We start from the raw sequence: 24,798 nt of genomic DNA on the forward strand, positions 1-24,798 counted from the left end.
GTACAGGATCCAGTAGGGGCTGTGCAGTTGGGGATACTAGCCTGTACAGGATCCAGTAGGGGCTGGGCAGTTGGGGATACTAGTCTGTACAGGATCCAGTAGGGGTTGGGCAACTGGAGATACTAGTCTGTACAGGATCCAGTAGGGGTTGGGCAGCTGGAGATACTAGTCTGTACAGGATCCAGTAGGGGCTCGGCAGTTGGGGATACTAGTCTGTACAGGATCCAGTAGGGGCTGAGCAGCTGGGGATACTAGTCTGTACAGGAGCCAGTAGGGGTTGGGCAGCTGGAGATACTAGTCTGTACAGGAGCCAGTAGGGGCTGTGCAGCTGGGGATACTAGTCTGTACAGGAGCCAGTAGGGGTTGGGCAGCTGGAGATACTAGTCTGTACAGGATCCAGTAGGGGCTGTGCAGCTGGAGATACTAGTCTGTACAGGATCCAGTAGGGGTTGGGCAGCTGGAGATACTAGTCTGTACAGGATCCTGTAGGGGCTCGGCAGTTGGGGATACTAGTCTGTACAGGATCCAGTAGGGGCTCAGCATTTGGTGATACTAGTCTGTACAGGAGCCAGTAGGGGCTGTGCAGCTGGAGATACTAGTCTGTACAGGATCCAGTAGGGGCTCGGCAGTTGGGGATACTAGTCTGTACAGGATCCAGTAGGGTGCAGGCTCGGCTGTATTGAGATCGGCTTTATCTCCCCTCTTACCCATGTTGGATACTTCGGTGCAGAACATTATAGCCTTCCTCATTAGTGTGCGCTGAGACGTCAGTTTGGTTCCTGTGGTTTCTTGGCCAAGTTTGGACCTTTCCTCTGGAAGTGGCGGATGTCAGGCAGCACCGCGCACGTTCTGCCGCTACAGAGCAATTTTCCATCAGAAGGCCACATCTGATCCAGTGGTGACATTGCCGCACTGCATTGACAATGACTGAAGCAAATTTTCACTATTTTTGCCTCCTGTGTTTTCACCTTTGTCCTGTGTCTTCTGGGGGTGAGGGTCATGGAGGGGCTTTGTCTTGCCTTTGCTCTGTGGGGATCCTTGGCTTGCCCCTTTTCTTTGAGGACTCTCCAGCATGTTCCTCATTCTCTGCCCTTGGCCTCATTTATGACGACCCTGACAAAGTCGCAGTAGCAGAGCCTGAGATCCGCCGGCTGGTCCCGGGAAACCATAGCGGAGGGCTACTGCTCACAACTCAGACGTCAGGCAATGGAGCCCTCCTGGAGCCACCCTGCTATTCGGAGCCACTTGTGCGTATGGTCCCTGCCCGCGGTCCCTGGAGGAAGGACTGTCACTGGCTGTGCATTTGGGTAGACGTCTGAAAGCTAGAGACATGTAATGGCGTCTCAATGCCAGTATCCTCCCTATCAGTAGACACGGATGAACCCAGACAAATCGGTGGTGCACGGGTGCGAGCAGAGCTAAGCACGTAACAGAAACCAGGCTGCAATGTGAACAGAGTCTGACGCTGTAATATATCCATGTGTGTGACTACGGACAGTGCAGGACAGTCTGTCAATTCCGTAATTGTCCTGACGATAAGGGGGCGCCAAAAAGCTATTTCTTTACAAACTCATGAACATGGGTGGTATGTCTGTGTGAGTCTCCCGGCTGCTCATGATATAAGGTTCATAGCTAATATGTGACTTACTACAAATTTCATTATTTTGTTAAAACAATAATTTGATCTAGAAGATTTTGATGGAGGAGGGTTTGATGGAGGAGGGTTTGATGGAGGAGGGTTTGATGGAGGAGGGTTTGATGGAGGAGGGTTTGATGGAGGAGAGTTTGATGGAGGAGGGTGTTACGGTTGCTGCGAGCACTGGAGACTATGTCCAGATTTCTTGCTACTGCACATGTGCGAGCGCTGGAGACTAAGTCCAGATTTCTTGCTACTGCACATGTGCGAGCGCTGGAGACTAAGTCCAGATTTCTTGCTACTGAACATGTGCGAGCGCTGGAGACTAAGTCCAGATTTCTTGCTACTGCACATGTGCGAGCGCCGGAGACTAAGTCCAATCTTGGAGCCATTGCACATGTGCGGGTGACATCATCGCTGACACGAGGTCACATGTCTCTGACACCTTCTATGCCGATTGGTCGCTGGTCATGTGCTTGTGACGTCTTGCTCGGTGATAGGCCAGCATGACGTCACTCCTGTCGTTCTGGCAGCGGATTGGCTCTGGTGTCCTCCATCTTGGATGAGGCACAGAGTCTATATAAGACCCTGACACACGCCGCATGGTGCTCAGTCCTCTTGGTTCATGCATATGAGTAGACGCTCTGTGCGCGTTCCTCTAGGCATTCCTCTGTCTATGCTAGGTGAGCGCTACCGGCAGGGTAGCGTTCTTATACCTTACAGCTTCGGCTGCTGTCCGTATCCTTACCTCTTAGGGGAGCGGACATAGGCAGGTGCCTGAGGCACATGGTCTGGCTGGGCCTTGTGATTCTACTCGTAGGTGGACGTTGCCGCTAGGGTAACGTTCCTTATACTGCGTCTGGCAGTTGTTCGTATCCTCGCACACTAGGGGAGCGAACAGAGGTAGGAGCTTTGTGCGGCTTACGCTGCTGTTCGTCTCTTTTGCACCACTAGAAGAGCGGACCTAGGCAGGTGCCATATCTAGTGGTTCGTGTCCTCGCACACTAGTGGAGCGAACGCAGGTAGGAGCTTTGTGCGGCTTACGCTGCTGTTCGTCTCTTTTGCACCACTAGAAGAGCGGACCTAGGTAGGTGCCATTTCGCACACATTGCCTTTGTCTCTGTGATTATTAACAGAGATCATTCCACACACCCTCCAAGTAAGGGAGGAATTGCTTTACTTACTTATTATATCCTTCTGTGAGTTAACAGAGGTATTGCACTCTGCCATAGTCTGCAGCAAAGTCTTTGCACGGTGGACCCTGACTGTCTGATACTCCTTTCAGTTATTATCAGACAGCCCCCCGTAACATTAGGACTGAGCCAAGGGTCTGGCAGTTATGGCAGAATATCAGCAGTTACACCGTTACATACAAGTACTTGAGTCACGGCTCAAGAGTATAGAGGATAAACCTCAGACCATGGTGACATCTGCACATGATCCTCGACTTGCTCTGCCAAACAGATATTCTGGCGATGCCAGATCATGTCGTGGTTTCATTAGTCAGTGTCAGATACACCTAGAGGTCAACTCTTCTCGCTTCTCTACGGAGAGGTCCAGAGTAGGCTTTATCATCTCCTTACTTCAGGACAAAGCCTTAGAATGGGCGACTCCCCTATGGGAGCGCTCTGATGTGGTTACTCTGAGACATCAAGACTTTCTTGATGCTCTTAAGGCGGTATTCATGGGTCCGCAGGTTACCCATGATGCGGCCCTGAGACTGTTAGATCTATCTCAGGGTTCGTTATCCACTAGTTCTTATGCCATTGCTTTTAGAACTCTGGTGGCAGAACTAGATTGGCCAGAGAAGGTGTTGATTCCTATCTTCTGGAGAGGGTTGGCAGGCTATGTCAAGGATGCCCTTGCTACTCGTGAGGTCCCTGCTTCTCTGGAGGACTTGATCACAGTAGCAACGAGGATCGATGTACGCCATAAGGAACGTAGACTCGAGGTCTCTTCCTCACGCCCTAAGCATCGGGCTATTCCAGTTGTTGAGGGTCCACTACCATCTTCCTCAGCATCTGAAACATCTCCCACTCCTATGGAGTTAGGTCATACGTCCTCCAGACTACGCAAGTCTGGTCCTCCTATATGTTACGTATGTCGTCAGGCTGGGCACTATGCCAACAAGTGTCCTAGTCGTCAGGGAAACTCCCTGGCCTAGTAACCATTAGAGGGGGGTTACTAGAGACGTCTTCTGCACCCTCTAAGTGTTGTATCCCAGGTCAGCTCTCGTTATCTGAGAATACATGGCCTATTATGGCTTTTGTGGATTCCGGAGCTGACGGGATTTTTGTGTCCTCAGGATTTGTAAAGGGACACAATATTCCCTCTATCATGTTAGAGGCGCCTATTCCTGTCCGTGTTGTTAATGGAACTATGTTGTCTGACTCCATTACATTGAGGACAGTTCCCTTGTGCCTTTCCCAGTCTCAGGGTCACATAGAGGAGATTTCTTTTCTTGTTTTGCCTGAGGGTATAGACGACGTCCTTCTGGGTCTTCCATGGCTTCGGACTCATGCTCCTCACATTGACTGGGAGTCTGACAGCATTATTAGTTGGGGTTCGAAATGTCAGTCCCGATGTCTTCCCTTACCACCTAAGGTCGTTGCGGTTGCATCAACTGATCTCTCTCCCATACCTACACCCTATTTGGATTTCGCTGACGTGTTCTCCAAACAGGGTGCTGAGGTTCTTCCACCCCATAGGCCGTATGACTGTGCCATAGACCTTATCCCAGGTTCGGTTCCACCTAAAGGCAGGGTTTACCCCCTGTCGATACCTGAGTCGGAGGCCATGTCGACCTATATAAGAGAGAGTTTAGAGAAGGGGTTCATTCGTAAGTCTGTCTCTCCCGCGGGAGCTGGGTTTTTCTTTGTTCGGAAGAAAGAGGGTGATTTGCGTCCCTGCATAGATTACAGTGGTCTCAACGCAATCACAATAAAGAACAAATACCCATTACCTTTAATTTCGGAGCTCTTTGACAGACTGAGAGGAGCTCAAGTTTTTACGAAGTTGGATCTGCGGGGTGCGTATAACTTGGTACGAATTCGAAAGGGTGACGAATGGAAGACCGCTTTTAACACCCGAGACGGTCACTATGAATACCTCGTCATGCCTTTTGGGTTATGTAATGCACCCGCAGTATTTCAGGACTTCGTAAACGATGTGTTCAGGGATTTACTGTTATCCTCAGTAGTGGTGTATCTGGACGACATCCTGATTTTTTCTCCTGATCTGGAGACTCATCGTCAGGATGTCGTTCGTGTCCTTTCCCGTTTAAGGGAGCACTCATTGTTTGCTAAACTCGAGAAATGTGTATTCGAGCAGTCCTCATTGCCTTTTTTGGGTTACATTATCTCACAAGAGGGTCTGGCTATGGATCCTGCGAAGCTCTCTGCTGTCCTGCAATGGTCCGAACCTCATTCCTTGAAGGCGGTGCAACGCTTCTTAGGATTCATAAATTATTACAGGCAGTTCATACCCCATTTTTCTACTTTGGTGGCCTTGACTAAGAAAGGTGCTAATCCCAAAGCCTGGTCTACTGAGACATCTCAGGCTTTTGAGGCAGTAAAAAGACACTTTTCAACTGCTCCCGTTCTTCAAAGACCCGATGAGAATAAGCCCTTCCTCTTAGAGGTTGATGCCTCTTCAGTGGGTGCTGGTGTGGTCTTGTATCAAAAGAACGGTGCAGGTAGAAAAAGGCCGTGTTTCTTCTTTGCTAAAACCTTTTCACCGGCAGAGAGAAACTATACCATTGGGGATAGGGAACTGCTCGCCTTGAGATTAGCCTTGGAGGAGTGGCGTCACTTGCTGGAAGGAGCGAAACATCCTTTCCAGGTCTATACAGACCATAAGAATCTGACGTACTTACAAACCGCTCAGCGTCTGAATCCTCGCCAAGCCCGCTGGTCCTTGTTTTTCTCCCGCTTTCACTTCTCCATCAACTATCTGTCTGGGAGTAAGAATAACAAGGCAGACGCCCTGTCTCGCTCTATGCTTTCTACCCAGGAAGAGATTGACGAACCTCGTCTTATCCTTCCCTCCAGGGTTTTTCATACGCTCTCGCCTGTGACGTTAGACCAAATCCCACCGGGCAAGACCTTTGTTCCGCCTGATCGACAGAATGATATACTGTCATGGGCCCACACCTCAAAGGTGGGTGGGCATTTTGGTATTAGGCGGACACGAGAGTTACTGGAGAGGTGGTATTGGTGGCCACACTTAGCCAGCCACGTCAAGAGATATGTCGGTTCCTGCTACTCGTGTGCTCGCAACCGTCCATTACGGCAGAGACCGGCTGGGCTCTTGCATCCTTTACCAGTGCCAGATAGACCATGGGAGGTGGTAGGCATGGACTTTGTGGGTGATCTTCCATGTTCACAGGGACATAGATTTGTGTGGGTCATTACGGACCATTTCTCCCGGATGGTTCATCTCGTACCGTTATCGAGAATCCCATCTTCCAGGGTACTTAGCAAACTATTCCTCAAGCATGTCTTTAGGCTTCACGGGATGCCAGATCGTATCATTTGTGATAGAGGCCCGCAATTTACTTCCCGTTTCTGGCGAGATCTTTGCAGCCTTCTGCAAATTGAGTTGAATCTCTCTTCGGCATACCATCCGGAGACTAATGGTTTGGTTGAACGTACCAATCAATCTATGATTATATACCTTCGACACTTTGTTGCTGAGAACCACGATAACTGGTCCTCCCTCCTACCCTGGGCAGAATTTGCCCTTAACAATTCACTGGCTGAGGCCACTGGGCAGACACCGTTCGTACTCAATAATGGGCAACACCCTAGGGTACCAGTACCGTTTCCCGCTGCTGCACCTCCTCCTCTTGTGGCCGACTGGGCAACTAATGCCAGAGAGGTTTGGGATCGGACTCAAGAGTCGATCCAAGCAGCTAAGGACCGTATGAAGACGGTGTCCGATCGGTTTCGTCGCCCGGCTCCTGTCTTTTCTCCAGGGGACTTTGTGTGGCTCTCTGCAAAACACGTGAGACTTAGAGTGAGCTCTGTCAAATTTGCTCCTCGCTTCCTGGGTCCTTATGAGGTTCTTCGACAGGTAAATCCTGTAGTCTATCAATTGAAGTTACCTGTCCATCTTAGGATTCATGACAAATTCCATGTCTCACTGCTAAAGCCGGCTATTTTACCTCACGCTCGTGAAGTGCACTCTCCTGCCTCTGATTCCTCTCGCTCTAGCTATGAGGTACGAGCCATAGTTTGTTCTAAGATGGTTAGAGGGCGCAGGTTCTTCTTGATAGATTGGGAGGGCTATGGCCCGGAACATCGCTCTTGGGAGCCTGAGGAGGCTGTCCATGCTCCCGACTTAGTTGCCGATTACCTGCGTCGCCGGGAGGGGGGCCCTTGAGGGGGAGGTACTGTTACGGTTGCTGCGAGCACTGGAGACTATGTCCAGATTTCTTGCTACTGCACATGTGCGAGCGCTGGAGACTAAGTCCAGATTTCTTGCTACTGCACATGTGCGAGCGCTGGAGACTAAGTCCAGATTTCTTGCTACTGAACATGTGCGAGCGCTGGAGACTAAGTCCAGATTTCTTGCTACTGCACATGTGCGAGCGCCGGAGACTAAGTCCAATCTTGGAGCCATTGCACATGTGCGGGTGACATCATCGCTGACACGAGGTCACATGTCTCTGACACCTTCTATGCCGATTGGTCGCTGGTCATGTGCTTGTGACGTCTTGCTCGGTGATAGGCCAGCATGACGTCACTCCTGTCGTTCTGGCAGCGGATTGGCTCTGGTGTCCTCCATCTTGGATGAGGCACAGAGTCTATATAAGACCCTGACACACGCCGCATGGTGCTCAGTCCTCTTGGTTCATGCATATGAGTAGACGCTCTGTGCGCGTTCCTCTAGGCATTCCTCTGTCTATGCTAGGTGAGCGCTACCGGCAGGGTAGCGTTCTTATACCTTACAGCTTCGGCTGCTGTCCGTATCCTTACCTCTTAGGGGAGCGGACATAGGCAGGTGCCTGAGGCACATGGTCTGGCTGGGCCTTGTGATTCTACTCGTAGGTGGACGTTGCCGCTAGGGTAACGTTCCTTATACTGCGTCTGGCAGTTGTTCGTATCCTCGCACACTAGGGGAGCGAACAGAGGTAGGAGCTTTGTGCGGCTTACGCTGCTGTTCGTCTCTTTTGCACCCCTAGAAGAGCGGACCTAGGCAGGTGCCATATCTAGTGGTTCGTGTCCTCGCACACTAGTGGAGCGAACGCAGGTAGGAGCTTTGTGCGGCTTATGCTGCTGTTCGTCTCTTTTTCACCACTAGAAGAGCGGACCTAGGTAGGTGCCATTTCGCACACATTGCCTTTGTCTCTGTGATTATTAACAGAGATCATTCCACACACCCTCCAAGTAAGGGAGGAATTGCTTTACTTACTTATTATATCCTTCTGTGAGTTAACAGAGGTATTGCACTCTGCCATAGTCTGCAGCAAAGTCTTTGCACGGTGGACCCTGACTGTCTGATACTCCTTTCAGTTATTATCAGACAGCCCCCCGTAACAGAGGGTTTGATGGAGGAGGGTTTGATGGAGGACAGTTTGATGGAGGACAGTTTGATGGAGGACAGTTTGATGGAGGACGGTTTGATGGAGGACGGTTTGATGGAGGACGGTTTGATGGAGGATGGTTTGATGGAGGACGGTTTGATGGAGGAGGGTTTGATGGAGGAGGGTTTGATGGAGGAGAGTTTGATGCAGGAGAGTTTGATGCAGGAGAGTTTGATGCAGGAGAGTTTGATGCAGGAGAGTTTGATGCAGGAGAGTTTGATGGAGGAGAGTTTGATGCAGGAGAGTTTGATGCAGGAGAGTTTGATGGAGGAGGGTTTGATGGAGGAGAGTTTGATGGAGGACAGTTTGATGGAGGACAGTTTGATGGAGGAGAGTTTGATGGAGGAGAGTTTGATGGAGGAGAGTTTGATGGAGGAGAGTTTGATGCAGGAGAGTTTGATGGAGGAGAGTTTGATGCAGGAGAGTTTGATGGAGGAGAGTTTGATGCAGGAGAGTTTGATGGAGGAGAGTTTGATGCAGGAGAGTTTGATGGAGGAGAGTTTGATGGAGGAGAGTTTGATGGAGGAGAGTTTGATGCAGGAGAGTTTGATGGAGGAGAGTTTGATGGAGGAGAGTTTGATGCAGGAGATGACAACAAACCTATAAGGTTTACAAAACTTCACATTTAGTGTCTGAACTCTTTGCAGATTCATCAATGCCCCAGACTAAACATCCTGAAGATGAGCCTCCGAGCTACAATGTCATTGCACCGTATGCTCCCCCGGATACAGGTGTACCATCTGCCCCACCAAGTTATCAACTAGACACCCCAATAATGAAAGGCCTCCCCCCTGGCATGGAGCACCTTCTCCAGGTAAGTCATCTGTCTCTGTGTCTTGTGTGTGCTCCCCATAGCGTCTTCCATTAGGAGCTATAGGACAGAGTTTATCTCCGGGGGTCCACCTATGCCCCTCAGGTGAGTGTAGTAAAGCACTGTGACGCCTGCTCGTCTTCCCAGCATGTTTGTCTCCTTTCTCTCCCGTTCCTGCCTCCTCGGTCTCTCCTCGCTGTATTTTTTATTTGTGTCTCCTGTGTCTTATCTGCCCATCCCTCTATATTTGCTGGACGTCTGTCTGCTTTTCTCCTTTGCCTCATCTTTCTCTTTCCCTGCCTGTCTGTTCCCCCTTTCTGTCTCCTTTACCTGTCTAAGGAATCCCAAAGAGGGATCTAGCACTATCAAAACCATATCATTTTTATTTCATCCTTTAAAAGACATTTCTAGATGGTAAAGGTCCAGTCACACTAAGCAACTTACCAGCGATCCCAACAACGATAGGGATCGCTGGTAAGTTGCTAGGAGGTTGCTGGTGAGATGTCACACTGCGACGCTCCAGAGATCCCACCAGCAACCTGACCTGGCAGGGATCGCTGGAGCGTGGCTACACGAGTTGCTGGTGAGCTCACCAGCAACCAGTGACCAGCCCCCAGCCAGCAGCGCCGCGTGGAAGATGCTGCGCTTGGTAACTAAGGTAAATATCGGGTAACCAACCCGATATTTACCTTGGTTACCACTGCATGGAGCTACACGTGCAGAGAGCAGGGAGCAGCGCACACTGAGCGCTGGCTCCCTGCTCTCCTAGTTACAGCACACATCGGGTTAATTACCCGATGTGTGCTGCAGCTAAATGTGCACAGAGCAGGGAGCCAGCGCACAATGCTTAGCGCTGGCTCCCTGCTCTCCTAGTTACAGCACACATCGGGTTAATTACCCGATCTGTCCTGCAGCTACACGTGCCGAGAGCAGGGAGCAGCGCACAATGCTTAGCGCTGGCTCCTTGCTCTCCTAGTTACAGCACACATCGGGTTAATTACCCGATCTGTCCTGCAGCTACACGTGCACAGAGCAGGGAGAAGCGCACACTGCTTAGCGCTGGCTCCCTGCTCTCCTAGTTACAGCACACATCGGGTTAATTACCCGATCTGTCCTGCAGCTACACGTGCCGAGAGCAGGGAGCAGCGCACAATGCTTAGCGCTGGCTCCTTGCTCTCCTAGTTACAGCACACATCGGGTTAATTACCCGATCTGTCCTGCAGCTACACGTGCACAGAGCAGGGAGAAGCGCACACTGCTTAGCGCTGGCTCCCTGCTCTCCTAGTTACAGCACACATCGGGTTAATTACCCGATCTGTCCTGCAGCTACACGTGCCGAGAGCAGGGAGCAGCGCACAATGCTTAGCGCTGGCTCCCTGCTTTCCTAGCTACAGCACACATAGGGTTAATTAACCCGATGTGTCCTGCAGCTACATGTGCACAGAGCAGGAGCCGGCACTGACAGTGAGAGCGGCGGAGGCTGGTAACAAAGGTAAATATCGGGTAACCAAGGACAGGGCTTCTTGGTTACCCGATGTTTACATTGGTTACCAGCCTCTGCAGAAGCCGGCTCCTGCTGCCTGCACATTTAGTTGTTGCTGTCTCGCTGTCACACACAGTGATGTGTGCTTCACAGCGAGACAGCAACAACTAAAAAATGGCCCGGGACATTCAGCAACAACCAACGACCTCACAGCAGGGGCCAGGTTGTTGCTGGATGTCACACACAGCAACATCGCTAGCAACGTCACAAAAGTTGTTCATTACCAGCGATGTTGCTAGCGATGTTGCTTAGTGTGACGGGGCCTTTAGACATAGCCCTGATGTTGGATTATGGATTTCAAGACGTCATGCTTCCTATTCATGACAAGGCTATGATAAAGAGGCATGACGCCTCTAAATGTTTAATTCAACATCATATGTCTTACCATCTTGAAATGTCTTATCTGCTGCGAGCGTGAGCCGAGCGTCATCTGCTGCGAGCATGAGCCGAGCGTCATCTGCTGCGAGCGTGAGCCGAGCGTCATCTGCTGCGAGCGTCATCTCCTGCGAGCGTGAGCCGAGAGTCCTCTGCTGCGAGCGTGAGCCGGACGTCATCTGCTGCGAGCGTGAGCCGAGCGTCATCTGCTGCGAGCGTGAGCCGTGCGTCATCTGCTGCGAGCGTGAGCCGAGAGTCCTCTGCTGCGAGCGTGAGCCGGACGTCATCTGCTGCGAGCGTGAGCCGAGCGTCATCTGCTGCGAGCGTGAGCCGTGCGTCATCTGCTGCGAGCGTTAGCCGTGCATCATCTGCTGCGAGCGTGAGCCGTGCGTCATCTGCTGCGAGTGTGAGCCGTGCGTCATCTGCTGCGTGCGTGAGCCGAGCTTCATCTGCTGCGAGCGTGAGCCGTGCGTCATCTGCTGCGAGCGTGAGCCGAGCCTCATCTGCTGCGAGCGTGAGGGGAGCGTCATCTGCTGCGAGCTTGAGCCGAGCGTCATCTGCTGCAAGCGTGAGCCGAGCGCCATCTGCTGCGAGCGTGAGCAGAGCGTCATCTGCTGTGAGCGTGAGCCGAGCGTCATCTGCTGCGAGCGTGAGCCGAGCGTCATCTGCTGCGAGCGTGAGCCAAGAGTCATCTGCTGCGAGCGTGAGCCGAGCGTCATCTGCTGCGAGCGTGAGCCGAGCGTCATCTGCTGCGAGCGTGAGCCGCGTGTCATCTGCTGCGAGCTTGAGCCGAGCGTCATCTGCTGCAAGTGTGAGCTGAGCGGCCGAGTGTCATCTGCTGCGAGCGTGAGCCGAGCGTCATCTGCTGCGAGCGTGAGCCGAGCGTCATCTGCTGCGAGCGTGAGCCGAGCGTCATCTGCTGCGAGCGTGAGCCGAGCGTCGTCTGCTGCGAGCGTGATCCGAGCGTCATCTGCTGCGAGCGTGAGCCGAGCGTCATCTGCTGCGAGCGTGAGCAGAGCGTCATCTGCTGCGAGCGTGAGCAGAGCGTCATCTGCTGCGAGCGTGAGCCGAGCGTCATCTGCTGCGAGCGTGAGCCGAGCGTCATCTGCTGCGAGCGTGAGCCAAGAGTCATCTGCTGCGAGCGTGAGCCGAGCGTCATCTGCTGCGAGCGTGAGCCGCGTGTCATCTGCTGCGAGCTTGAGCCGAGCGTCATCTGCTGCAAGTGTGAGCCGAGCGGCCGAGTGTCATCTGCTGCGAGCGTGAGCCAAGCGTCATCTGCTGCGAGCGTGAGCCGAGCATCATCTGCTGCGAGCGTGAGCCGAGCGTCATCTGCTGCGAGCGTGAGCAGAGCGTCATCTGCTGCGAGCGTGAGCCGCGTGTCATCTGCTGCGAGCGTGAGCCGAGCGTCATCTGCTGCAAGCGTGAGCCGAGCGGCCGAGTGTCATCTGCTGCGAGCGTGAGCAGAGCGTCATCTGCTGCGAACGTGAGCCGGACGTTATCTGCTGCGAGCGTGAGCCGAGCTTCATCTGCTGCGAGCCTGAGCCGAGCGTCATCTGCTGCGAGCCTGAGCCGAGCGTCATCTGCTGCGAGCCTGAGCCGAGCGTCATCTGCTGCGAGGGTGAGCCGAGCGTCATCTGCTGCCAGCGTGAGCCGAGCGTCATCTGCTGCCAGCGTGAGCCGTGCGTCGTCTGCTGCGAGCGTGAGCCGAGCGTCATCTGCTGCGAGCGTGAGCCGCGTGTCATCTGCTGCGAGCTTGAGCCGAGCGTCATCTGCTGCAAGTGTGAGCCGAGCGGCCAAGTGTCATCTGCTGCGAGCGTGAGCCGAGCGTCATCTGCTGCGAGCGTGAGCCGAGCGTCATCTGCTGCGAGCGTGAGCCGAGCGTCATCTGCTGCGAGCGTGAGCCGAGCGTCATCTGCTGCGAGCGTGAGCAGAGCGTCATCTGCTGCGAGCGTGAGCCGCGTGTCATCTGCTGCGAGCGTGAGCCGAGCGTCATCTGCTGCAAGCGTGAGCCGAGCGGCCGAGTGTCATCTGCTGCGAGCGTGAGCAGAGCGTCATCTGCTGCGAACGTGAGCCGGACGTTATCTGCTGCGAGCGTGAGCCGAGCTTCATCTGCTGCAAGCCTGAGCCGAGCGTCATCTGCTGCGAGCCTGAGCCGAGCGTCATCTGCTGCGAGCCTGAGCCGAGCGTCATCTGCTGCGAGCCTGAGCCGAGCGTCATCTGCTGCGAGCCTGAGCCGAGTGTCATCTGCTGCGAGGGTGAGCCGAGCGTCATCTGCTGCCAGCGTGAGCCGAGCGTCATCTGCTGCCAGCGTGAGCCGTGCGTCGTCTGCTGCGATCGTAAGCCGTGCGTCGTCTGCTGCGAGCGTGAGCCGAGCGTCGTCTGCTGCGAGCGTGATCCGAGCGTCGTCTGCTGCGAGCGTGAGCCGAGCTTCGTCTGCTGCGAGCGTGAGCCGAGCGTCGTCTGCTGCGAGCGTGAGCCGAGCGTCGTCTGCTGCGAGCGTGATCCGAGCGTCGTCTGCTGCGAGCGTGAGCCGAGCGTCGTCTGCTGCGAGCGTGAGCCGAGCGTCGTCTGCTGCGAGCGTGATCCGAGCGTCGTTTGCTGCGAGCGTGAGCCGAGCGTCGTCTGCTGCGAGCGTGAGCCGAGCGTCATCAACTCTGCTGCATGTGAGAATGGAATCACAGGTTCATCTCCATCTTCTGGGTATATTCTCCTGTACTGATAACATTGAGTGCAGTCAGATGTTTCACACACTCACACTACCAAGAAATTAGGAAAAACTTGCAGATCTGGCCGGCATCACTGACTTAAGGGCCATTTACACGCTGCGACATCGCGAATGATATATTGACGGGGTCACGGTGTTCGTGACGCACATCTGGCGTCGTTAGCGATGTCGCAGCGTGTGACACCTATGAGCGACCTTAAACGTTCGCAAAAGAGGCAAAAATCGTTGGTCTGTGAGACGTCGTTCACTTACCAAAAATCGTTGTCTGGTCAGTAGCGAGGTTGTTTGTCGTACCTGCGGCCACCCGCAATGCGGAAGGAAGAAGGTGGGCGGGATGTTACGTCCCACTCATCTCCGCCCCTCCTCTGTTATTGGGCGGCCTCTTAGTGACGCCGCAGTGACATTGCTATGACGCCGAACGCACCTCCCCCTTGAAGGAGGGATTGTTCGGTGTCTCCAGCGACGTCGCCAACCAGGTATGTGCGTGTGACGCAGCCGTAGTGATAATGTTCGCTACGGCAGCGATCACCACATATCGCACCAACGACGGGGGCAGGTGCTAACACTCGCGACATCGCTAGCAATCGCGATGTCGCAACGTGTAAAGCACCCTTATCATTGGGTTGAGTGTAATGGCAGGCTTTATCAGATTGCACTAGTCCGATTCATACGCTCTTGTGAGCGAGCCCTAATTGTCCTGTTTGCCTTCTCTATGTATTGTATCTTTCTCCTATTTTTCTTCATACTGTACTCTATATCTTCCCTGCCTGTCTCTCCTGCCTGTCTCTCCTGCCTGTCTCTCCTGCCTGTTTCTCCCGCCTGCCTGTTTCTCCTGCCTGTTTCTCCCGCCTGCCTGTTTCTCCCGCCTGCCTGTTTCTCCTGCCTGTTTCTCCCTCCTGCCTGTTTCTCCCGCCTGCCTGTTTCTCCTGCCTGTTTCTCCCGCCTGCCTTTTTCTCCCGCCTGCCTGTTTCTCCTGCCTGTTTCTCCCTCCTGCCTGTTTCTCCTGCCTGTTTCTCCCTCCTGCCTGTTTCTCCTGTCTGTTGCTCCTGCCTGCTCCTGCTGCCTGTTTCTCCTGCCTGTTTCTCCCTCCTGCCTGTTTCTCCTCTCTGTTGCTCCTGCTGCCTGTTTCTCCTGCCTGTTTCTCCCTCCTGCCTGTTCCTCCTGCCTGTTGCTCCTGCCTGCTCCTGCTGCCTGTTTCTCCTGTCTGTTTCTCCCGCCTGTTTCTTCTTTTCCTCCTCTCTCCCCTGCATGACTTTCCTGCCTGTCTTTCTGGTTGTGATGTCGTCCATTTCTCCTTCCTTTTCCTCCTGTCTCCCCTGCATGACTTTCCTGCCTGTCTTTCTGGTTGTGATGTCGTCCATTTCTCCTTCCTTTTCCTCCTGTCTCCCCTGGATGACTTTCCTGCCTGTCTTTCTGGTTGTGATGTCGTCCATTTCTCCTTCCTTTTCCTCCTCTCTCCTCTGCATGACTTTCCTGCCTGTCTTTCTGGTTGTGATGTCGTCCATTTCTCCTTCTTTTTCCTCCTGTCTCCCCTGCATGACTTTCCTGCCTGTCTTTCTGGTTGTGATGTCGTCGATTTCTCCTTCCTTTTCCTCCTCTCTCCCCTGCATGACTTTCCTGCCTGTCTTTCTGGTTGTGATGTCGTCCATTTCTCCTTCCTTTTCCTCCTCTCTCCCCTGCATGACTTTCCTGCCTGTCTTTCTGGTTGTGATGTTGTCCATTTCGCCTTCCTTTTCCTCCTGTCTCCCCTGCATGACTTTCCTGCCTGTCTTTCTGGTTGTGATGTCGTCCATTTCTCCTTCCTTTTCCTCCTTTCTCCCCTGCATGACTTTCCTGCCTGTCTTTCTGGTTGTGATGTCATCCATTTCTCCTTCCTTTTCCTCCTGTCTCCCCTGCATGACTTTCCTGCCTGTCTTTCTGGTTGTGATGTCATCCATTTCTCCTTCCTTTTCCTCCTGTCTCCCCTGCATGACTTTCCTGCCTTTCTTTCTGGTTGTGATGTCGTCCATTTCTCCTTCCTTTTCCTCCTGTCTCCCCTGCATGACTTTCCTGCCTGTCTTTCTGGTTGTGATGTCGTCCATTTCTCCTTCCTTTTCCTCCTCTCTCCCCTGCATGACTTTCCTGCCTGTCTTTCTGGTTGTGATGTCGTCCATTTCTCCTTCCTTTTCCTCCTGTCTCCCCTGCATGACTTTCCTGCCTGTCTTTCTGGTTGTGATGTCATCCATTTCTCCTTCCTTTTCCTCCTCTCTCCCCTGCATGACTTTACTGCCTGTCTTTCTGGTTGTGATGTCGTCCATTTCTCCTTCCTTTTCCTCCTGTCTCCCCTGCATGACTTTCCTGCCTGTCTTTCTGGTTGTGATGTCGTCCATTTCTCCTTCCTTTTCCTCCTGTCTCCCCTGCATGACTTTCCTGCCTGTCTTTCTGGTTGTGATGTCGTCCATTTCTCCTTCCCTTTCCTCCTGTCTCCCCTGCATGACTTTCCTGCCTGTCTTTCTGGTTGTGATGTCGTCCATTTCTCCTTCCTTTTCCTCCTCTCTCCCCTGCATGACTTTCCTGCCTGTCTTTCTGGTTGTGAGGTCGTCCATTTCTCCTTCCTTTTCCTCCTGTCTCCCCTGAATGACTTTCCTGCCTGTCTTTCTGGTTGTGATGTCGTCCATTTCGCCTTCCTTTTCCTCCTGTCTCCCCTGCATGACTTTCCTGCCTTTCTTTCTGGTTGTGATGTCGTCCATTTCTCCTTCCTTTTCCTCCTGTCTCCCCTGCATGACTTTCCTGCCTGTCTTTCTGGTTGTGATGTCGTCCATTTCTCCTTCCTTTTCCTCCTGTCTCCCCTGCATGACTTTCCTGCCTGTCTTTCTGGTTGTGATGTCGTCCATTTCTCCTTCCTTTTCCTCCTCTCTCCCCTGCATGACTTTCCTGCCTGTCTTTCTGGTTGTGATGTCGTCCATTTCTCCTTCCTTTTCCTCCTGTCTCCCCTGCATGACTTTCCTGCCTGTCTTTCTGGTTGTGATGTCGTCCATTTCTCCTTCCCTTTCCTCCTGTCTCCCCTGCATGTCTTTCTGGTTGTGAAGTCGTCCATTTCTCCTTCCTTTTCCTCCTGTCTCCCCTGCATGACTTTCCTGCATGTCTTTCTGGTTGTGATGTCGTCCATTTCTCCTTCCTTTTCCTCCTGTCTCCCCTGCATGACTTTCCTGCCTGTCTTTCTGGTTGTGATGTCGTCCATTTCTCCTTCCTTTTCCTCCTGTCTCCCCTGCATGACTTTCCTGCCTGTCTTTCTGGTTGTGATGTCGTCCATTTCTCCTTCCTTTTCCTCCTGTCTCCCCTGCATGACTTTCCTGCCTGTCTTTCTGGTTGTGATGTCGTCCATTTTTCCTTCCTTTTCCTCCTGTCTCCCCTGCATGACTTTCCTGCATGTCATTCTGGTTGTGATGTCGTCCATTTCTCCTTCCTTTTCCTCCTGTCTCCCCTGCATGACTTTCCTGCCTGTCTTTCTGGTTGTGATGTCGTCCATTTCTCCTTCCTTTTCCTCCTCTCTCCCCTGCATGACTTTCCTGCCTGTCTTTCTGGTTGTGATGTCGTCCATTTCTCCTTCCTTTTCCTCCTGTCTCCCCTGCATGACTTTCCTACCTTTCTTTCTGGTTGTGATGTCGTCCATTTCTCCTTCCTTTTCCTCCTGTCTCCCCTGCATGACTTTCCTGCCTGTCTTTCTGGTTGTGATGTCGTCCATTTCTCCTTCCTTTTCCTCCTGTCTCCCCTGCATGACTTTCCTGCCTGTCTTTCTGGTTGTGATGTCGTCCATTTCTCCTTCCTTTTCCTCCTGTCTCCCCTGCATGACTTTCCTGCATGTCATTCTGGTTGTGATGTCGTCCATTTCTCCTTCCTTTTCCTCCTGTCTCCCCTGCATGACTTTCCTGCCTGTCTTTCTGGTTGTGATGTCGTCCATTTCTCCTTCCCTTTCCTCCTGTCTCCCCTGCATGACTTTCCTGCCTGTCTTTCTGGTTGTGATGTCGTCCATTTCTCCTTCCTTTTCCTCCTCTCTCCCCTGCATGACTTTCCTGCCTGTCTTTCTGGTTGTGATGTCGTCCATTTCTCCTTCCTTTTCCTCCTGTCTCCCCTGCATGACTTTCCTGCCTGTCTTTCTGGTTGTGATGTCGTCCATTTCTCCTTCCTTTTCCTCCTGTCTCCCCTGCATGACTTTCCTGCCTTTCTTTCTGGTTGTGATGTCGTCCATTTCTTCTTCCTTTTCCTCCTGTCTCCCCTGCATGACTTTCCTGCCTGTCTTTCTGGTTGTGATGTCGTCCATTTCTCCTTCCTTTTCCTCCTGTCTCCCCTGCATGACTTTCCTGCCTGTCTTTCTGGTTGTGATGTCGTCCATTTCTCCTTCCCTTTCCTCCTGTCTCCCCTGCATGTCTTTCTGGTTGTGAAGTCGTCCATTTCTCCTTCCTTTTCCTCCTGTCTCCCCTGCATGACTTTCCTGCCTGTCTTTCTGGTTGTGATGTCGTCCATTTCTCCTTCCTTTTCCTCCTCTCTCCCCTGCATGACTTTCCTGCCTGTCTTTCTGGTTGTGATGTCGTCCATTTCTCCTTCCTTTTCCTCCTGTCTCCCCTGCATGACTTTCCTGCCTGTCTTTCTGGTTGTGATGTCGTCCATTTCTCCTTCCTTTTCCTCCTCTCTCCCCTGCATGACTTTCCTGCCTGTCTTTCTGGTTGTGATGTCGTCCATTTCTCCTTCCTTTTCCTCCTGTCTCCCCTGCATGACTTTCCTGCCTGTCTTTCTGGTTGTGATGTCGTCCATTTCTCCTTCCTTTTCCTCCTGTCTCCCCTGCATGACTTTCCTGCCTTTCTTTCTGTTTGTGATGTCGTCCATTTCTCCTTCCTTTTCCTCCTCTCTCCCCTGCATGACTTTCCTGCCTGTCTTTCTGGTTGTGATGTCGTCCATTTCTCCTTCCTTTTCCTCCTGTCTCCCCTGCATGACTTTCCTGCCTGTCTTTCTGGTTGTGATGTCGTCCATTTCTCCTTCCCTTTCCTCCTATCTCCCCTGCATGTCTTTCTGGTTGTGAAGTCGTCCATTTCTCCTTCCTTTTCCTCCTGTCTCCCCTGCATGACTTTCCTGCCTGTCTTTCTGGTTGTGATGTCGTCCATTTCTCCTTCCTTTTCCTCCTGTCTCCCCTGCATGACTTTCCTGCCTTTCTTTCTGGTTGTGATGTCGTCCATTTCTCCTTCCTTTTCCTCCTGTCTCCCCTGCATGACTTTCCTGCCTGTCTTTCTGGTTGTGATGTCGTCCATTTCTCCTTCCTTTTCCTCCTGTCTCCCCTGCATGACTTTCCTGCCTGTCTTTCTGGTTATGATGTCGTCCATTTCTCCTTCCTTTTCCTCCTCTCTCCCCTGCATGACTTTCCTGCCTGTCTTTCTGGTTGTGATGTCGTCCATTTCTCCTTCCTTTTCCTCCGGTCTCCCCTGCATGACTTTCCTGCCTGTCTTTCTGGTTGTGATGTCGTCCATTTCTCCTTCCCTTTCCTCCTGTCTCCCCTGCATGTCTTTCTGGTTGTGAAGTCGTCCATTTCTCCTTCCCTTTCCTCCTGTCTCCCCTGCATGTCTTTCTGGTTGTGAAGTCGTCCATTTCTCCTTCCTTTTCCTCCTGTCTCCCCTGCATGACTTTCCTGCATGTCTTTCTGGTTGTGATGTCGTCCATTTCTCCTTCTTTTTCCTCCTGTCTCCCCTGCATGACTTTCCTGCCTGTCTTTCTGGTTGTGATGTCGTCCATTTCTCCTTCCTTTTCCTCCTGTCTCCCCTGCATGACTTTCCTGCATGTCATTCTGGTTGTGATGTCGTCCATTTCTCCTTCCTTTTCCTCCTGTCTCCCCTGCATGACTTTCCTGCCTGTCTTTCGGGTTGTGATGTCGTCCATTTCTCCTTCCTTTTCCTCCTGTCTCCCCTGCATGACTTTCCTGCCTGTCTTTCGGGTTGTGATGTCGTCCATTTCTCCTTCCTTTTCCTCCTGTCTCCCCTGCATGACTTTCCTGCCTGTCATTCTGGTTGTGATGTCATCCATTTCTCCTTCCTTTTCCTCCTGTCTCCCCTGCATGACTTTCCTGCCTGTCTTTCTGGTTGTGATGTCGTCCATTTCTCCTTCCTTTTTCTCCTGTCTCCCCTGCCTGTGTTTCTGGTTGTGATGTCGTCCATTTCTCCTTCCTTTTCCCCCTGTCTCCCCTGCATGTCATTCTGGTTGTGATGTCGTCCATTTCTCCTTCCTTTTCCCCCTGTCTCCCCTGCATGTCTTTCTGGTTGTGATGTCGTCCATTTCTCCTTCCTTTTCCTCCTGTCTCCCCTGCCTGTCTTTCTGGTTGTGATGTCGTCCATTTCTCCTTCCTTTTCCCCCTGTGTCCCCTGCATGTCATTCAGGTTGTGATGTCGTCCATTTCTCCTTCCTTTTCCCCCTGTCTCCCCTGCATGACTTTCCTGCCTGTCTTTCTGGTTGTGATGTCGTCCATTTCTCCTTCCTTTTCCTCCTTTCTCCCACCTGTTTCTCCCGCCTGTTTCTCCCGCCTGTTTCTCCCGCCTGTTTCTCCCGCCTGTGTCCCCCTGTCTCCCCTGCATGTCATTCTGGTTGTGATGTCGTCCATTTCTCCTTCCTTTTCCTCCTTTCTCCCGCCTGTTTCTCCCGCCTGTTTCTCCCGCCTGTTTCTCCCGCCTGTTTCTCCCGCCTGTTTCTCCCGCCTGTGTCCCCCTGTCTCCCCTGCATGTCTTTCTGGTTGTGATGTCGTCCATTTCTCCTTCCTTTTCCCCCTGTGTCCCCTGCATGTCATTCTGGTTGTGATGTCGTCCATTTCTCCTTCCTTTTCCCCCTGTCTCCCCTGCATGACTTTCCTGGCTGTCTTTCTGGTTGTGATGTCGTCCATTTCTCCTTCCTTTTCCTCCTTTCTCCCGCCTGTTTCTCCCGCCTGTTTCTCCCGCCTGTTTCTCCCGCCTGTTTCTCCCGCCTGTGTCCCCCTGTCTCCCCTGCATGTCTTTCTGGTTGTGATGTCGTCCATTTCTCCTTCCTTTTCCTCCTTTCTCCCGCCTGTTTCTCCCGCCTGTTTCTCCCGCCTGTTTCTCCCGCCTGTGTCCCCCTGTCTCCCCTGCATGTCTTTCTGGTTGTGATGTCGTCCATTTCTCCTTCCTTTTCCCCCTGTGTCCCCTGCATGTCATTCTGGTTGTGATGTCGTCCATTTCTCCTTCCTTTTCCCCCTGTCTCCCCTGCATGACTTTCCTGGCTGTCTTTCTGGTTGTGATGTCGTCCATTTCTCCTTCCTTTTCCTCCTTTCTCCCGCCTGTTTCTCCCGCCTGTTTCTCCCGCCTGTTTCTCCCGCCTGTGTCCCCCTGTCTCCCCTGCATGTCTTTCTGGTTGTGATGTCGTCCATTTCTCCTTCCTTTTCCTCCTTTCTCCCGCCTGTTTCTCCCGCCTGTTTCTCCCGCCTGTTTCTCCCGCCTGTGTCCCCCTGTCTCCCCTGCATGTCTTTCTGGTTGTGATGTCGTCCATTTCTCCTTCCTTTTCCTCCTTTCTCCCGCCTGTTTCTCCCGCCTGTTTCTCCCGCCTGTTTCTCCCGCCTGTGTCCCCCTGTCTCCCCTGCATGTCTTTCTGGTTGTGATGTCGTCCATTTCTCCTTCCTTTTCCCCCTGTGTCCCCTGCATGTCATTCTGGTTGTGATGTCGTCCATTTCTCCTTCCTTTTCCCCCTGTCTCCCCTGCATGACTTTCCTGGCTGTCTTTCTGGTTGTGATGTCGTCCATTTCTCCTTCCTTTTCCTCCTTTCTCCCGCCTGTTTCTCCCGCCTGTTTCTCCCGCCTGTTTCTCCTGCCTGTTTCTCCCGCCTGTGTCCCCCTGTCTCCCCTGCATGTCTTTCTGGTTGTGATGTTGTCCATTTCTCCTTCCTTTTCCTCCTTTCTCCCGCCTGTTTCTCCCGCCTGTTTCTCCCGCCTGTGTCCCCCTGTGTCCCCTGCCTGTCTTTCTGGTTGTGATGTCGTCCATTTCTCCTTTCTGAGTCATCACTAATGATGGTTTTCTGTTTCAGATTAACCAGCTAATCGTCAAAGAGAAATGTAAGAAAATATATATTTATACAAAATACTATTGTTGTGTGCTCCTGTGTGACGGGTGGAATCATCCTAGTCCATGGTGTCCAGTTGTTTAGATCTACATTGGTGCATTTCCTTAATATTAATACTTTATTAAATACAAAATTTAAAAATATTTTTCATTGACATACATAAGTGTAAACAAGGTCACAAAAAAATTTTTCACACTGGACTTGCTCCAATTCCACTGTTTTAGGTTCTATTGCTGCATTGACCTGTTATTAACATTTATCGTGACCATTCTGCATTAATTGGTAGAATTTCTCCTCCATGTGGATGCTTAAATGTACTATTTCCTACTCCCTATTCCTCCCATGTGCTATTAAATTTGCACTGCATACTAGTGATTAGTGGGGAGGTTGGTTAACCTGGGAGATAATATGGTCAAGCGCAGCTTTTACCAACCTGTTTAATACTTAATGTGGTTGTGCTGTCCTTAGTCCCGACGCGTGTTTCCCACTTCTTCAGGGGATGTGTGCCTGTGTTATAAGTTGTGCCTTTATATAGCGATGCCTTTAATGAGTGATTCCCGTCACATGGGTAGTGACGTTTGTGGGGTTTCCCTTTGTTGTGACGCGCAATCGCCCTTACTTCCGGGTTCACGTGCCAATTTCAAGTTCCGGCATCTGGAGCGCACGCTGCGTGTCAGTCACCACAGTATTGCTGCCGTGGAAATCAGGATCGTGCATGCGCGCCAAATTTGCCGTGATGTCAGAATCGGCTCCCAGGTAAGCGGGGTGATTTTGCGTGCAGGGGGAATTTCTATCTCACAGCTGCTTATAGTGTAAGGGGGTTGTGTACTGACATTAGCGTGACTATAGTGCCTTGGGATTTTTGTGGCTGTGGGTAATACTCCGAGATTAAAACTATATCTAATAGGGGAGTTCTGTTATTACATTTTATGGGACCGGACCCCTGTTATTCTACGTGATAGTATTATCGGCATCTCATCACACATACCAGGAATGATGGATTCTTCCCATTCTTACTTTTCTATCATCTCTGTGTGTATAATCTAATCACTGTTAAGGCCCTGTCACACACAGAGATAAATCTGCGGCAGATCTGTGGTTGTAGTGAAATTGTGGACAATCAGTGCCAGGTTTGTGGCTGTACAAATGGACCAATATGTCCATGATTTCACTGCAACCACAGATCTGCCAAAGATTTATCTCTGTGTGTGACAGGGCCTTTAGACTTGCTATTTTTTCCCCTTCTAAATTTTTGGTATTTGTAGTGATTGTTACATTCAGTCTTTTAGCATATTTCCATTTATTCTAACCCTCCAAATCCCAATAATTTCAATCCATTTATCTTTTGTATATTAATTTACTGACTCCTTCATATATTCACTTATTAATACCTATTGATTGGTGGTTAAACAATTTCATGTTAATCCTCTTATTAATCTTGTGGCTCCCCCTCCCCCTGCACCCAGCAACCGACGTCTGTCAATCACGGCCCCTTACTTATTAACCTCTTATGCTATTACCCTTCATCATTTTTACATCATATAATCTATAGAATCAAAACCAGTTGTTAATGGGATATTGATCATTACGCTCCATGATGAGTAGGGGTGAGGGCGGAGGGGGGAAGCCACGCTTTCTTCTTTTAAATGTGTTCATTTCTTTTCTCTCTTTTATGTTAACCAGTCCAAGGCCGCCATTGCTTCTTCCATGGAGCGTCCAAGGCCGCCATTGCTTCTTCCATGGAGCGTCCAAGGCCGCCATTGCTTCTTCCATGGAGCGTCCAAGGCCGCCATTGCTTCTTCCATGGAGCGTCCAAGGCCGCCATTGCTTCTTCCATGGAGCGTCCAAGGCCGCCATTGCTTCTTCCATGGAGCGTCCAAGGCCGCCATTGCTTCTTCCATGGAGCGTCCAAGGCCGCCATTGCTTCTTCCATGGAGCGTCCAAGGCCGCCATTGCTTCTTCCATGGAGCGTCCAAGGCCGCCATTGCTTCTTCCATGGAGCGTCCAAGGCCGCCATTGCTTCTTCCATGGAGCGTCCAAGGCCGCCATTGCTTCTTCCATGGAGCGTCCAAGGCCGCCATTGCGTCTTCCATGGAGCGTCCAAGGCCGCCATTGCTTCTTCCATGGAGCGTCCAAGGCCGCCATTGCTTCTTTCATGGAGCGTCCAAGGCCGCCATTGCTTCTTCCATGGAGCGTCCAAGGCCGCCATTGCTTCTTCCATGGAGCGTCCAAGGCCGCCATTGCTTCTTCCATGGAGCGGTCAATATTGTCATGAGAAATTAGATTAGATGAAGTCTAGGGCAAACAAAGGACCCCTATTAATACGTGTCTCTGCCTCCTCATCCTGCGGGAGCCCCAGGGTTCACGGCCATGTGTTCTTATCCTTTGTCCATGACTGCACCCTATATATGTTGTTTTGATGTTGAGCATATGTGTGTGTAATTAAAACAACCCTAAAATCCTATTGTGTTAATACATAAAAGTGGAGGAATCCATGGTAGAGACCTCCAATGCCGGATTACTCCAAAAAACAGTTGAAGTTAAAGTGTTCATTGAGTCCTTGAGGTGTGACCGTGCCTAGTCTGAAGATCCATTGGCTTTCCAAATGGGCCAAGGCTTTACTTACATCACCCCCTCTTGGTCCTAGATTCATTAAGTCCTATTGGATTGCACTGGTGACATTTTTGGAGGTGTCTGGGGATTGATTTTCGATGTTCATCCTCCTTTGCTGTCTTCGCTTTTTCGATGTCCCTTATATGTTCCCTCACCCTTATTTTAGGATCTGGTGTGGTGAGGCCTATCAGGGACATTCTGCTTGATAAATAACGTTTTTTGAGGTACAGGTGAGATGTGCTCTTATATCATAGATCTTTGAATCTTTATTTCCCTTAAAGAGAAGGATGTATCCATATTCCTGCATCCTTTACAGAGTCCACAAGGGCAGCCGGACCCGAGCAGCAGTGGGAGAGCGCAGCGTCCCCTCCTCCGCCCGCGACATATCCATATTCCTGCATCCTTTACAGAGTCCACAAGGGCAGCC

General features: G+C 51.7%; 1 pseudogene; it reads left to right on the forward strand.

The window, feature by feature from the left end:
* Nucleotides 1-24,798, forward strand: part of LOC142302201 (phospholipid scramblase 3-like) — a 122,827-nt pseudogene that overhangs the window by 41,145 nt on the left and 56,884 nt on the right.

This window comes from Anomaloglossus baeobatrachus, chromosome 4 (genome assembly GCF_048569485.1).
Source record: "Anomaloglossus baeobatrachus isolate aAnoBae1 chromosome 4, aAnoBae1.hap1, whole genome shotgun sequence".
In the NCBI taxonomy this organism is placed as follows: domain Eukaryota; kingdom Metazoa; phylum Chordata; class Amphibia; order Anura; family Aromobatidae; genus Anomaloglossus; species Anomaloglossus baeobatrachus.